This window comes from Diabrotica virgifera, chromosome 5, assembly GCF_917563875.1.
Source record: "Diabrotica virgifera virgifera chromosome 5, PGI_DIABVI_V3a".
NCBI lineage: Eukaryota > Metazoa > Arthropoda > Insecta > Coleoptera > Chrysomelidae > Diabrotica > Diabrotica virgifera.
Window position 1 is genome coordinate 107,826,821 of NC_065447.1, and position 14,496 is coordinate 107,841,316.

General features: G+C 37.5%; 1 protein-coding gene and 1 long non-coding RNA gene across 2 annotated transcripts in view; one reads left to right on the forward strand and one right to left on the reverse strand.

Moving 5' to 3' along the window:
• Positions 1-14,496, reverse strand: part of LOC114330851 (uncharacterized) — a 527,398-nt gene that overhangs the window by 420,825 nt on the left and 92,077 nt on the right. The window lies entirely within an intron of this gene.
• Positions 4,755-6,398, forward strand: LOC126885090 (uncharacterized). The gene is made up of 2 exons (XR_007698279.1): positions 4,755-5,755; positions 6,063-6,398. It is a non-coding gene; the product is annotated as an uncharacterized LOC126885090 (long non-coding RNA).

The following is a 14,496-nucleotide window of genomic DNA, read 5'->3' on the forward strand; positions in this document are numbered from 1 at the left end:
ATGAAAAGTTGTTTGAAATTAAAAACTATGTTTAAATATTCAATAACATCATTCTAATCGAAAAAAAATTTTTCAATTTTGTCTCAAATTACGGATACTTGTCATCATTTTATTACAATTATCATAACTATTTTATTATCACTTTTACAAAAAAAAGTTATTCTTCATAAAATGCTCTCTCTGGTCTAAAATCTAAGATACAATCATCATACATTAAACTTTTTTAATTTTATACGAGGTATGTAAAAAATATGAATCTTTCTTAAGAGTTAAGTGCCTTTATTATTCACAATATTTTAATTAGAAGGATGTAATTGAACACTAAAACAAATTTTTGAATTCCAAACAACTTTTCTCAATAACAATTTTTGATATTGTGAAATGTAACGATACTTTACTCTTGAGTGAAATTCATATTTTTTGACATACCTCGTATTAAATTAATTAAATTTGATATTTGATGATTGCATCTTAGATTATATACGATGCAGAGTATTTTACAAACAATAAATTTTTTTGGTAAAACTGATAATAAAAAAGTTATCAATAGGTTCCAAGTTACGCAGACATACTGTATAAGAGATAAAAAAAATTTTTTGCTGAAAATTTATTATTGTTGAAGTTTATTATTAAATTTATTTTAGGTAAGTTTTACAGAAAAAAGTTTTGATCACTTTGTATAAACATTTTTTTAGCTGGTAATTTTCGGTTTTTGTATTACATTTTTGTTGTCTTTGTTAATTTTATCAAAAAGAAATAGTTTATTTCATTTTTAAAGTAAAATAATTCAGTGCATTTTAAAGATTACATCCTAAGCTTCAAAAAGGCATTTATAAAACTGTAATAGATTTGCTCAAACTTGAGTAATACTGTCTTAAATTGGTGGTACATCTATAAAACTACGAAGATTTCCAAAATTACATTTTTTGAGACGTCAGATCATTTGAATTAAATTTTTGAGATTTTTTTTGAATGAAAGATCATTTAGTAAGATGCTTGAAAGGTAAATTGTGCAAAATTGAGGGTTTTATAAGAAAAATTTTATTAGTTACACATTTTTAAATAATTTTTAAACAAAATTCATGTAAGGCTCACTTTCCGCCCCCACCGTACTTATGCCCATACATTTTATTTCTTTTTATTATAACCATAAGATAGCTTAATTATTCTTCTTTTATTCTTTATTATTCTTTCATGTTCAATTTGTAAAATTTCATTTGATCCATTAGTTAAAGGATTACATTAAAATAACTCAACCGTGCACTTCGCCGTACGCTAGTTTACAGTGCGCCAATGTTTGTGAGAAGGGTGACTTTAGCGTTATAAATAAAAAATTATAGAAGATAGAGACTTAACTTTAGAAACTTCTTTATATAAGGTTTTTTTTGTAAAATTTTCTGAATTTTTCAATGGTTAAGTCAGTTTTTGTCTAAAATTTATATTTTCGGAGTCATTTAAAAAAACATTAAATTTCGTAGTTCATTTGTTTAATAAAAAATTAAGCACCCACTTCTCGAGTAGAACTTTTTGATACGTTGTTTATTAAACATTTCTTAATGAAATTACAAAAAATTCTATCTTGTTTGATTTTTTCCGAAGTGAAAATCTATATGCACTCCCCTATCCTATACATGCAGGATTTGATTTTAACATGTAGGTAATCATAAAGGAAGTGTCAAAATAACTCGAGTAAGGTAGACAAACCAGTTTATTTATAAGGCAGTAAATTACCGTTTTGGAGTGTAATTTTCCTCGACCTGACGGATTCGCTTGACATTTTGGTTCCTCTTGCAGAAAAAGGTGCAAAACGAACGAACGAATTCGTTCGTAAACATTATTGTATTTGTACAGCGAATCGAGCACGACGGAACGAATTCGTTCGCATTCGCACATGTTCCATCTATTTTAGTTTTGGACTTAAGAGCGGAGGCGCAAAATTTCGAGCAAATGCATTTAAAATTCATTCATTCTTTTCGAATCCTGAGAAAACCAATAAATATTTTTGAAAAATTTAATCGAAGAATGAAAGTTTACATTATTGCTGAGAGCCGAAAATCCCCGAAAACTTCTATAATATTTATTTTAATAAGTTGCAGGGGTGAAAAGGAAGAGCTAATTTAGTGGAATTTTTAATTTCAAATACCTCAATCAAAAGAAACTTTTTGTTTATTCTAAGGGACCTTCGATCCTCGGCAATAATGCAGTCTTGAATTCTGCGTTTAAATTTTTCAAAACTTTTCATTAGTTTTAAAAAAAAAATGAATACATTTACAAAGCATTGGTCCGAAATTTTGCGCCGACGCTCTTAACCCTTAAACGCCCAAGGTTGGGTGAAAAATGTCTACCTAATGCGTATTCCATTGTAACATATTTATTCGTGATTAAAAATTTATCGATGTTAATTTGGTTCTACCGATATTTTTGAAAATAAAAGTAATATCTTGAGTTAAATATGAATGGGCACAAAAAGTACACCCTTGGTAAAACTTGTTACTAAAGGTCTCTATATTATTTCTCGTTGGTAGGAACATAATCCGTATAATTATCGACGTATAATTACATAATCGACATAATTATCCGCCAATGAGGAGGCTGAAAGGAAGAATGTGGAGAAAATCGACAAATCTGAATTTCTGGGTTTTACTGGTATATTAATTTTGATGTACATTGTAATTTTGTTCGAAGGTTTGTAAATTGTTTATATTAATATTTTAGAAGATGCTGTGTTTATTAAGCATAAGATTCTTAAGTTTAATCCATTTACAACAACTCTCAATAAATATATTAGCTATTTTCGAGGTGGACATTTTTTACCCACCCTTGGGCAAATATGGAACCTAAAAAAGGTTGGACGTTTAAGGGTTAAGCCTCCCTAAGTTTGCTCTCACTGGGAGGGTGAAAGCCAAGTAAAAATATACGTTCAAAATAAGTGAGGAAATCGATAAACTAATTAATTGTCAGCAACTTTTGTTCATAGAATTTTCGAGTTAGTTGAGAGTGAAAATATTGATTTTTCAACGAAAATTCACGTTTTTAGATGATTTTTCTTAAATAACTCAAAAATGAATAATTTTATATATCATCGAAAAAACTATTCTTAGCAAAACTGTAGATTGTATACAAAAAAAAAAAGAAAAAAAATGGTGTATGTACGTGTACGTACAGTTACGATCACTGAATATTTTACACCTTCATTTTGATATTGTAATACTGTAAATTTGCAGTGTCGTACGGATTTAATAAATGTCAAAGTCAAAAAATTTCAAAAAGTCAATGCTTGTCAAAAATTTCGTGAGTGTTGAAAAATAAAATAACGATATCAAACTCCTCCAACAAAATGGTTACAATAAATTTGAATGATGCTCAAAAACAAGAGCAACTGCCAAACTCGAAGAAGGTTGGTTTTTAAGACAAGTTGCTGCAGATTTGGACGTGAGCCATATATTATGTGCATATCAAAATTCCAACAAAGATTGGATAATTTGGGATAGATATAAAATAAAATCGGTATTTTTAAACCAGACTTACTTGTTTTCATTATTAAGACCATAATCCATTCTATTCGAAAAAACTTCTTGTTATACTTTCCATTTTGTTAAACTTTGTAAAATACACCTACATATTTATATTATTTTTATTTTTTAATTTTAATCAACCTATTCTAGGTACACCACTGGTAACGTCACTTTGACGTAAAAGGTGCGTTTAAACAAGGTAATAATTTTAAAAAATCGGCTCCTACATACGTAAGCCTGTAAACTATTCAATTACCGTAACTGTATGTCTGTAGAACCAGAAAAAGCAGAGTTTTAGCTCTTATTCGTCAAATTCCTAGTCGAATATTTCAACGTGAAATAACCACAAAATTAAGCTTTTTCGGGGAAAACACATCAAAACTTGTTTAAAGAGTTTAAAAAAAGATTTATTTTGGTTGAATGAAGTAAACGAAAGACGTACTCACAGTCATAATTTAATAATCACAAAGCCGCCGGTTTCGATCCCTACAACATTCAGATCATCTTCAGGTCAGCGTTACAAGTGGTTAAATGAAACCGTTGCAAGGGATGATTCGTAAGGGCATCAGTAACATGATTTAAAGTCCAAATTATGCTAGCAGGATAATCAGGTAAAGGACTGGGTAAGCCGACATGCTATCCCTTTATATTATGTGTTAACCTACGAAGCATATCCGCCTACCCGGTCCTTTACCTAATTATCCTGCTAGCATAATTTGGACTTGGAATCATGTTACTGATGACTAGACTTAGGCAAATATGCAATTTGCATATTTTGCATGTTATGCATAAAATATCCAAAAATGTCAAATTTTGCATATTTCTATAAAAAGGTGCATAAAGTGCATATAACTTGAAATTTCATCAGGTGTTCATATTCATAAAATTAAATCAACGAAGAGCTTGGAAATCCGAATATATTTTGTTTTAATATTTCTAGATATTTATTGTAATTCTGTCCTTGAATAAGGGTTCCAAAATCTGCTAGTTTATGCCTCTAGGTAAAATTGTTTATTGGGATGGTCAGTTTTAGAGATTAAATATTATGTTGTAAAATTGATACCGGTAACACCTGTCTTTGAAATATTATTGTGAATTGCAATTTGAAACTGCCGAAAATAAACGCTGCGTTTTCTCGTACAAAATAGCCTTTAGTTACGTGCTTCTAATTTAGGCTCATAGTATTTTTTCTTAGATAAAGAGAAAAAAAAACCAAGAATCACCTGTAAATATTTGGGGGATCCTCCTGATTTCATAGTCATATTACCTTGATATTTTCAAGATTCCTGATTTTAATTGTTATGCAAATAGTTACCAGGTCCTTTTTGAAGTACTTAGTTCAAGTACTAGGTGGGACATTTTTAGGAACCATTTAATTTGAAAGCAAAGATCCGTATAGGTATTTGAAAAATGCCCCAGTTACATCAGTTGATGTGGAAAGAAGTTTTTTCATTTACAAATATATTGTACCTACTCAGAAACCATAAGTTTTTGTTAGAAAATTTTAAACAGCCGTTAATCATTTAGTCTTCTTCTTCTTCTTCCACTCTATAAGCAATTCTGCTTGTTCATTGGCGGATTGGATACCTTTATGGAAGGTTGTCACTCCATCTTTTGCGCGGTCGGCCGATACTTATTCTGCCGATTGGTGATTTATCTCGTGTTATTTTGACCACACGTGTCTCCCCCATTCTGGTTATGTGTCTGTTCCATTCTTTTTTTCTATTTAGTGTCCATTCGTTTATACACTGTACGTTACATTGTCTTCTAATATCTTCGCTCCTCTTTCGTTCTCTCAGTGTATTTGTAACGTTACAAACGTCACATCTTTGATATTTTATTTTTAAATAATTATTTTATCTTATTTTCTTTAATATTTCATTAATAATTATCTTCTTCTAATTGGTTTACCCATTTTCCCCTTTAAAAATCGGTTGGCGCTCTCTTTTATTACCCTCTTTTATTATCTTCTATTTAATATATCTCTTTCATTTAAATCATCATACTGAACATACCTCGTATATTCATACTCTCCAAATATCTGTATTTTCAATACGGAACAGGTCGCTACTTCATAGTACTTGGTTGTCATTTTAAATGTCGTTTTCAATGACAGTGTCACTTCATCGACTTGACCCCCTACTCCCTGACATACACTGGAAGGGAAAAATTAATCCTTAAAAAGGCATGTAATTCGAAAAATAAATCATTTTATTTCAACAAATCATCTTCCTCTTGGGGTGAGGTACATATAGTTTTTTTAATAATTTCTTACAGTAATTATATTTCTTCGTCTAACAGTTTTTCTAATGTTTTTTATCTAACCTAACTTCCAATGTCAGACCATATGTTCTGATATTTTAGTTTCAAATATAATTATCTTTTAATTTACATGTATGCACGTTTAGTAATCAGAATTTTAACTATTCTCATCTAAATTTCATTTGATTTATTCTTGTCATCTGCTACTCTTTCTGACGATTAGAACGGCAGATGGCACACGTTGGTTTTTCTTCTTGATGATTGATATGTGTCTCTATTTTATAGTTTTTTGGAAAGAGATCAACCTTTCCCTCTTCGGGAACCTAAGCCTCACATCACCGGTGATGCACACTTGAAGGCGAAGACAATGACATCCAGACTGCACAACCACCACCTCTAGCTGCAGGGGCCTTGCGCCGAAGATCCGCCCAGGCCTACGAGAAGTCTACAACAGCAGTACCATACGACATCAAGAAGATACCATCAGCTACCAAAAGCCATAAGTATAATCCAGAATTGTTAGTTTTTGGCAAGAATTTAAATACATTTGTTAATGCAATTTACTAAGTCATTTTATTTATTATATCTTTATGAACAATAAACATGATTAGTTAAAAACTATGATTTGTTTGCTTCCATTCCAATTTTCAGAGTTCATTCTAAGGTTAGGACAAGACGAACACACACCTGAGTGACTGAGCTAAGCTAAGGGTGTAACGATGGCTAACTTGGTTAGTTGAGGTAATATTTTCGAATATTATTTCAATTAGCTGGGTAGTCCATCGCATACTCGTTACATATTTCCTGTAATTTTTCTCAGTACTCTCATTTCTGCCGTTTCCAGTAGTCTTTGTGTTATGGCTGTATCGGGTCTTGTTTCTGATGCATATGTCATTATTGGTCGTACACTGGCTTTATAAATTCTTGACTTCATCTCAGTGTTAATATGTCGGTTTCGCCATATAGTGTTATTAAGGCATCCTGCCAATCTATTTGCTTTTTGTACTTGATTTCTCACTTCTTTGTCTAGGTCTCCGTAACTTGACAATGTAATTCCAAGGTATTTTACTTCCATTACTTGTTCAATACTGATACTATCAATTTCTATTTTGCATCTGATTGGTTCTTTACTGATTACTATTGTTTTGGTTTCTGAGATGAAATTGTCATATTGAATTCTTTTGAAAAAGACTAAGTTTTCACTCTAATGGCATATAACATATCCCACCAGAATGAAAACAATGGGAACCTTCTCTGGTTACACCTCCGAGGCTTCTACAATTTGCAAGCCATACGGATGCTGAGACTAAGGAAGATGAGGGAATTCTACAATTTACAATTCACGTCACATCTGCTCAGCGCGGTAAAGTTCCAACGAGACTGGTTCCCTTCATACTCCACACAGAGTAAATGTAAATCAAAAATGAATAACCATTTTCAATTTCGTTGCAAAACGAAAATACAGCCGAACCATATTCCAGTCCAATCAGAGAGTGCTGCAAGCACCTCTACCGGTTTCGAAACTTATTAGTCTCTCATCAGGAGGCACATATGCTGCTCTCCCTGATCCAACCAAAACAAACCCCAGCGTGCAGTCCCGAATTGCAACGAACGAAATGGCATAGATGCCCTAGCGGCAACTGCTAGCAAAAGACTAAGTTTTCACTCTAATGGCATATAACATATCCCACCAGAATGAAAACAATGGGAACCTTCTCTGGTTACACCTCCGAGGCTTCTACAATTTGCAAGCCATACGGATGCTGAGACTAAGGAAGATGAGGGAATTCTACAATTTACAATTCACGTCACATCTGCTCAGCGCGGTAAAGTTCCAACGAGACTGGTTCCCTTCATACTCCACACAGAGTAAATGTAAATCAAAAATGAATAACCATTTTCAATTTCGTTGCAAAACGAAAATACAGCCGAACCATATTCCAGTCCAATCAGAGAGTGCTGCAAGCACCTCTACCGGTTTCGAAACTTATTAGTCTCTCATCAGGAGGCACATATGCTGCTCTCCCTGATCCAACCAAAACAAACCCCAGCGTGCAGTCCCGAATTGCAACGAACGAAATGGCATAGATGCCCTAGCGGCAACTGCTAGCAAAAGACTAAGTTTTCACTCTAATGGCATATAACATATCCCACCAGAATGAAAACAATGGGAACCTTCTCTGGTTACACCTCCGAGGCTTCTACAATTTGCAAGCCATACGGATGCTGAGACTAAGGAAGATGAGGGAATTCTACAATTTACAATTCACGTCACATCTGCTCAGCGCGGTAAAGTTCCAACGAGACTGGTTCCCTTCATACTCCACACAGAGTAAATGTAAATCAAAAATGAATAACCATTTTCAATTTCGTTGCAAAACGAAAATACAGCCGAACCATATTCCAGTCCAATCAGAGAGTGCTGCAAGCACCTCTACCGGTTTCGAAACTTATTAGTCTCTCATCAGGAGGCACATATGCTGCTCTCCCTGATCCAACCAAAACAAACCCCAGCGTGCAGTCCCGAATTGCAACGAACGAAATGGCATAGATGCCCTAGCGGCAACTGCTAGCAAAAGACTAAGTTTTCACTCTAATGGCATATAACATATCCCACCAGAATGAAAACAATGGGAACCTTCTCTGGTTACACCTCCGAGGCTTCTACAATTTGCAAGCCATACGGATGCTGAGACTAAGGAAGATGAGGGAATTCTACAATTTACAATTCACGTCACATCTGCTCAGCGCGGTAAAGTTCCAACGAGACTGGTTCCCTTCATACTCCACACAGAGTAAATGTAAATCAAAAATGAATAACCATTTTCAATTTCGTTGCAAAACGAAAATACAGCCGAACCATATTCCAGTCCAATCAGAGAGTGCTGCAAGCACCTCTACCGGTTTCGAAACTTATTAGTCTCTCATCAGGAGGCACATATGCTGCTCTCCCTGATCCAACCAAAACAAACCCCAGCGTGCAGTCCCGAATTGCAACGAACGAAATGGCATAGATGCCCTAGCGGCAACTGCTAGCAAAAGACTAAGTTTTCACTCTAATGGCATATAACATATCCCACCAGAATGAAAACAATGGGAACCTTCTCTGGTTACACCTCCGAGGCTTCTACAATTTGCAAGCCATACGGATGCTGAGACTAAGGAAGATGAGGGAATTCTACAATTTACAATTCACGTCACATCTGCTCAGCGCGGTAAAGTTCCAACGAGACTGGTTCCCTTCATACTCCACACAGAGTAAATGTAAATCAAAAATGAATAACCATTTTCAATTTCGTTGCAAAACGAAAATACAGCCGAACCATATTCCAGTCCAATCAGAGAGTGCTGCAAGCACCTCTACCGGTTTCGAAACTTATTAGTCTCTCATCAGGAGGCACATATGCTGCTCTCCCTGATCCAACCAAAACAAACCCCAGCGTGCAGTCCCGAATTGCAACGAACGAAATGGCATAGATGCCCTAGCGGCAACTGCTAGCAAAAGACTAAGTTTTCACTCTAATGGCATATAACATATCCCACCAGAATGAAAACAATGGGAACCTTCTCTGGTTACACCTCCGAGGCTTCTACAATTTGCAAGCCATACGGATGCTGAGACTAAGGAAGATGAGGGAATTCTACAATTTACAATTCACGTCACATCTGCTCAGCGCGGTAAAGTTCCAACGAGACTGGTTCCCTTCATACTCCACACAGAGTAAATGTAAATCAAAAATGAATAACCATTTTCAATTTCGTTGCAAAACGAAAATACAGCCGAACCATATTCCAGTCCAATCAGAGAGTGCTGCAAGCACCTCTACCGGTTTCGAAACTTATTAGTCTCTCATCAGGAGGCACATATGCTGCTCTCCCTGATCCAACCAAAACAAACCCCAGCGTGCAGTCCCGAATTGCAACGAACGAAATGGCATAGATGCCCTAGCGGCAACTGCTAGCAAAAGACTAAGTTTTCACTCTAATGGCATATAACATATCCCACCAGAATGAAAACAATGGGAACCTTCTCTGGTTACACCTCCGAGGCTTCTACAATTTGCAAGCCATACGGATGCTGAGACTAAGGAAGATGAGGGAATTCTACAATTTACAATTCACGTCACATCTGCTCAGCGCGGTAAAGTTCCAACGAGACTGGTTCCCTTCATACTCCACACAGAGTAAATGTAAATCAAAAATGAATAACCATTTTCAATTTCGTTGCAAAACGAAAATACAGCCGAACCATATTCCAGTCCAATCAGAGAGTGCTGCAAGCACCTCTACCGGTTTCGAAACTTATTAGTCTCTCATCAGGAGGCACATATGCTGCTCTCCCTGATCCAACCAAAACAAACCCCAGCGTGCAGTCCCGAATTGCAACGAACGAAATGGCATAGATGCCCTAGCGGCAACTGCTAGCAAAAGACTAAGTTTTCACTCTAATGGCATATAACATATCCCACCAGAATGAAAACAATGGGAACCTTCTCTGGTTACACCTCCGAGGCTTCTACAATTTGCAAGCCATACGGATGCTGAGACTAAGGAAGATGAGGGAATTCTACAATTTACAATTCACGTCACATCTGCTCAGCGCGGTAAAGTTCCAACGAGACTGGTTCCCTTCATACTCCACACAGAGTAAATGTAAATCAAAAATGAATAACCATTTTCAATTTCGTTGCAAAACGAAAATACAGCCGAACCATATTCCAGTCCAATCAGAGAGTGCTGCAAGCACCTCTACCGGTTTCGAAACTTATTAGTCTCTCATCAGGAGGCACATATGCTGCTCTCCCTGATCCAACCAAAACAAACCCCAGCGTGCAGTCCCGAATTGCAACGAACGAAATGGCATAGATGCCCTAGCGGCAACTGCTAGCAAAAGACTAAGTTTTCACTCTAATGGCATATAACATATCCCACCAGAATGAAAACAATGGGAACCTTCTCTGGTTACACCTCCGAGGCTTCTACAATTTGCAAGCCATACGGATGCTGAGACTAAGGAAGATGAGGGAATTCTACAATTTACAATTCACGTCACATCTGCTCAGCGCGGTAAAGTTCCAACGAGACTGGTTCCCTTCATACTCCACACAGAGTAAATGTAAATCAAAAATGAATAACCATTTTCAATTTCGTTGCAAAACGAAAATACAGCCGAACCATATTCCAGTCCAATCAGAGAGTGCTGCAAGCACCTCTACCGGTTTCGAAACTTATTAGTCTCTCATCAGGAGGCACATATGCTGCTCTCCCTGATCCAACCAAAACAAACCCCAGCGTGCAGTCCCGAATTGCAACGAACGAAATGGCATAGATGCCCTAGCGGCAACTGCTAGCAAAAGACTAAGTTTTCACTCTAATGGCATATAACATATCCCACCAGAATGAAAACAATGGGAACCTTCTCTGGTTACACCTCCGAGGCTTCTACAATTTGCAAGCCATACGGATGCTGAGACTAAGGAAGATGAGGGAATTCTACAATTTACAATTCACGTCACATCTGCTCAGCGCGGTAAAGTTCCAACGAGACTGGTTCCCTTCATACTCCACACAGAGTAAATGTAAATCAAAAATGAATAACCATTTTCAATTTCGTTGCAAAACGAAAATACAGCCGAACCATATTCCAGTCCAATCAGAGAGTGCTGCAAGCACCTCTACCGGTTTCGAAACTTATTAGTCTCTCATCAGGAGGCACATATGCTGCTCTCCCTGATCCAACCAAAACAAACCCCAGCGTGCAGTCCCGAATTGCAACGAACGAAATGGCATAGATGCCCTAGCGGCAACTGCTAGCAAAAGACTAAGTTTTCACTCTAATGGCATATAACATATCCCACCAGAATGAAAACAATGGGAACCTTCTCTGGTTACACCTCCGAGGCTTCTACAATTTGCAAGCCATACGGATGCTGAGACTAAGGAAGATGAGGGAATTCTACAATTTACAATTCACGTCACATCTGCTCAGCGCGGTAAAGTTCCAACGAGACTGGTTCCCTTCATACTCCACACAGAGTAAATGTAAATCAAAAATGAATAACCATTTTCAATTTCGTTGCAAAACGAAAATACAGCCGAACCATATTCCAGTCCAATCAGAGAGTGCTGCAAGCACCTCTACCGGTTTCGAAACTTATTAGTCTCTCATCAGGAGGCACATATGCTGCTCTCCCTGATCCAACCAAAACAAACCCCAGCGTGCAGTCCCGAATTGCAACGAACGAAATGGCATAGATGCCCTAGCGGCAACTGCTAGCAAAAGACTAAGTTTTCACTCTAATGGCATATAACATATCCCACCAGAATGAAAACAATGGGAACCTTCTCTGGTTACACCTCCGAGGCTTCTACAATTTGCAAGCCATACGGATGCTGAGACTAAGGAAGATGAGGGAATTCTACAATTTACAATTCACGTCACATCTGCTCAGCGCGGTAAAGTTCCAACGAGACTGGTTCCCTTCATACTCCACACAGAGTAAATGTAAATCAAAAATGAATAACCATTTTCAATTTCGTTGCAAAACGAAAATACAGCCGAACCATATTCCAGTCCAATCAGAGAGTGCTGCAAGCACCTCTACCGGTTTCGAAACTTATTAGTCTCTCATCAGGAGGCACATATGCTGCTCTCCCTGATCCAACCAAAACAAACCCCAGCGTGCAGTCCCGAATTGCAACGAACGAAATGGCATAGATGCCCTAGCGGCAACTGCTAGCAAAAGACTAAGTTTTCACTCTAATGGCATATAACATATCCCACCAGAATGAAAACAATGGGAACCTTCTCTGGTTACACCTCCGAGGCTTCTACAATTTGCAAGCCATACGGATGCTGAGACTAAGGAAGATGAGGGAATTCTACAATTTACAATTCACGTCACATCTGCTCAGCGCGGTAAAGTTCCAACGAGACTGGTTCCCTTCATACTCCACACAGAGTAAATGTAAATCAAAAATGAATAACCATTTTCAATTTCGTTGCAAAACGAAAATACAGCCGAACCATATTCCAGTCCAATCAGAGAGTGCTGCAAGCACCTCTACCGGTTTCGAAACTTATTAGTCTCTCATCAGGAGGCACATATGCTGCTCTCCCTGATCCAACCAAAACAAACCCCAGCGTGCAGTCCCGAATTGCAACGAACGAAATGGCATAGATGCCCTAGCGGCAACTGCTAGCAAAAGACTAAGTTTTCACTCTAATGGCATATAACATATCCCACCAGAATGAAAACAATGGGAACCTTCTCTGGTTACACCTCCGAGGCTTCTACAATTTGCAAGCCATACGGATGCTGAGACTAAGGAAGATGAGGGAATTCTACAATTTACAATTCACGTCACATCTGCTCAGCGCGGTAAAGTTCCAACGAGACTGGTTCCCTTCATACTCCACACAGAGTAAATGTAAATCAAAAATGAATAACCATTTTCAATTTCGTTGCAAAACGAAAATACAGCCGAACCATATTCCAGTCCAATCAGAGAGTGCTGCAAGCACCTCTACCGGTTTCGAAACTTATTAGTCTCTCATCAGGAGGCACATATGCTGCTCTCCCTGATCCAACCAAAACAAACCCCAGCGTGCAGTCCCGAATTGCAACGAACGAAATGGCATAGATGCCCTAGCGGCAACTGCTAGCAAAAGACTAAGTTTTCACTCTAATGGCATATAACATATCCCACCAGAATGAAAACAATGGGAACCTTCTCTGGTTACACCTCCGAGGCTTCTACAATTTGCAAGCCATACGGATGCTGAGACTAAGGAAGATGAGGGAATTCTACAATTTACAATTCACGTCACATCTGCTCAGCGCGGTAAAGTTCCAACGAGACTGGTTCCCTTCATACTCCACACAGAGTAAATGTAAATCAAAAATGAATAACCATTTTCAATTTCGTTGCAAAACGAAAATACAGCCGAACCATATTCCAGTCCAATCAGAGAGTGCTGCAAGCACCTCTACCGGTTTCGAAACTTATTAGTCTCTCATCAGGAGGCACATATGCTGCTCTCCCTGATCCAACCAAAACAAACCCCAGCGTGCAGTCCCGAATTGCAACGAACGAAATGGCATAGATGCCCTAGCGGCAACTGCTAGCAAAAGACTAAGTTTTCACTCTAATGGCATATAACATATCCCACCAGAATGAAAACAATGGGAACCTTCTCTGGTTACACCTCCGAGGCTTCTACAATTTGCAAGCCATACGGATGCTGAGACTAAGGAAGATGAGGGAATTCTACAATTTACAATTCACGTCACATCTGCTCAGCGCGGTAAAGTTCCAACGAGACTGGTTCCCTTCATACTCCACACAGAGTAAATGTAAATCAAAAATGAATAACCATTTTCAATTTCGTTGCAAAACGAAAATACAGCCGAACCATATTCCAGTCCAATCAGAGAGTGCTGCAAGCACCTCTACCGGTTTCGAAACTTATTAGTCTCTCATCAGGAGGCACATATGCTGCTCTCCCTGATCCAACCAAAACAAACCCCAGCGTGCAGTCCCGAATTGCAACGAACGAAATGGCATAGATGCCCTAGCGGCAACTGCTAGCAAAAGACTAAGTTTTCACTCTAATGGCATATAACATATCCCACCAGAATGAAAACAATGGGAACCTTCTCTGGTTACACCTCCGAGGCTTCTACAATTTGCAAGCCATACGGATGCTGAGACTAAG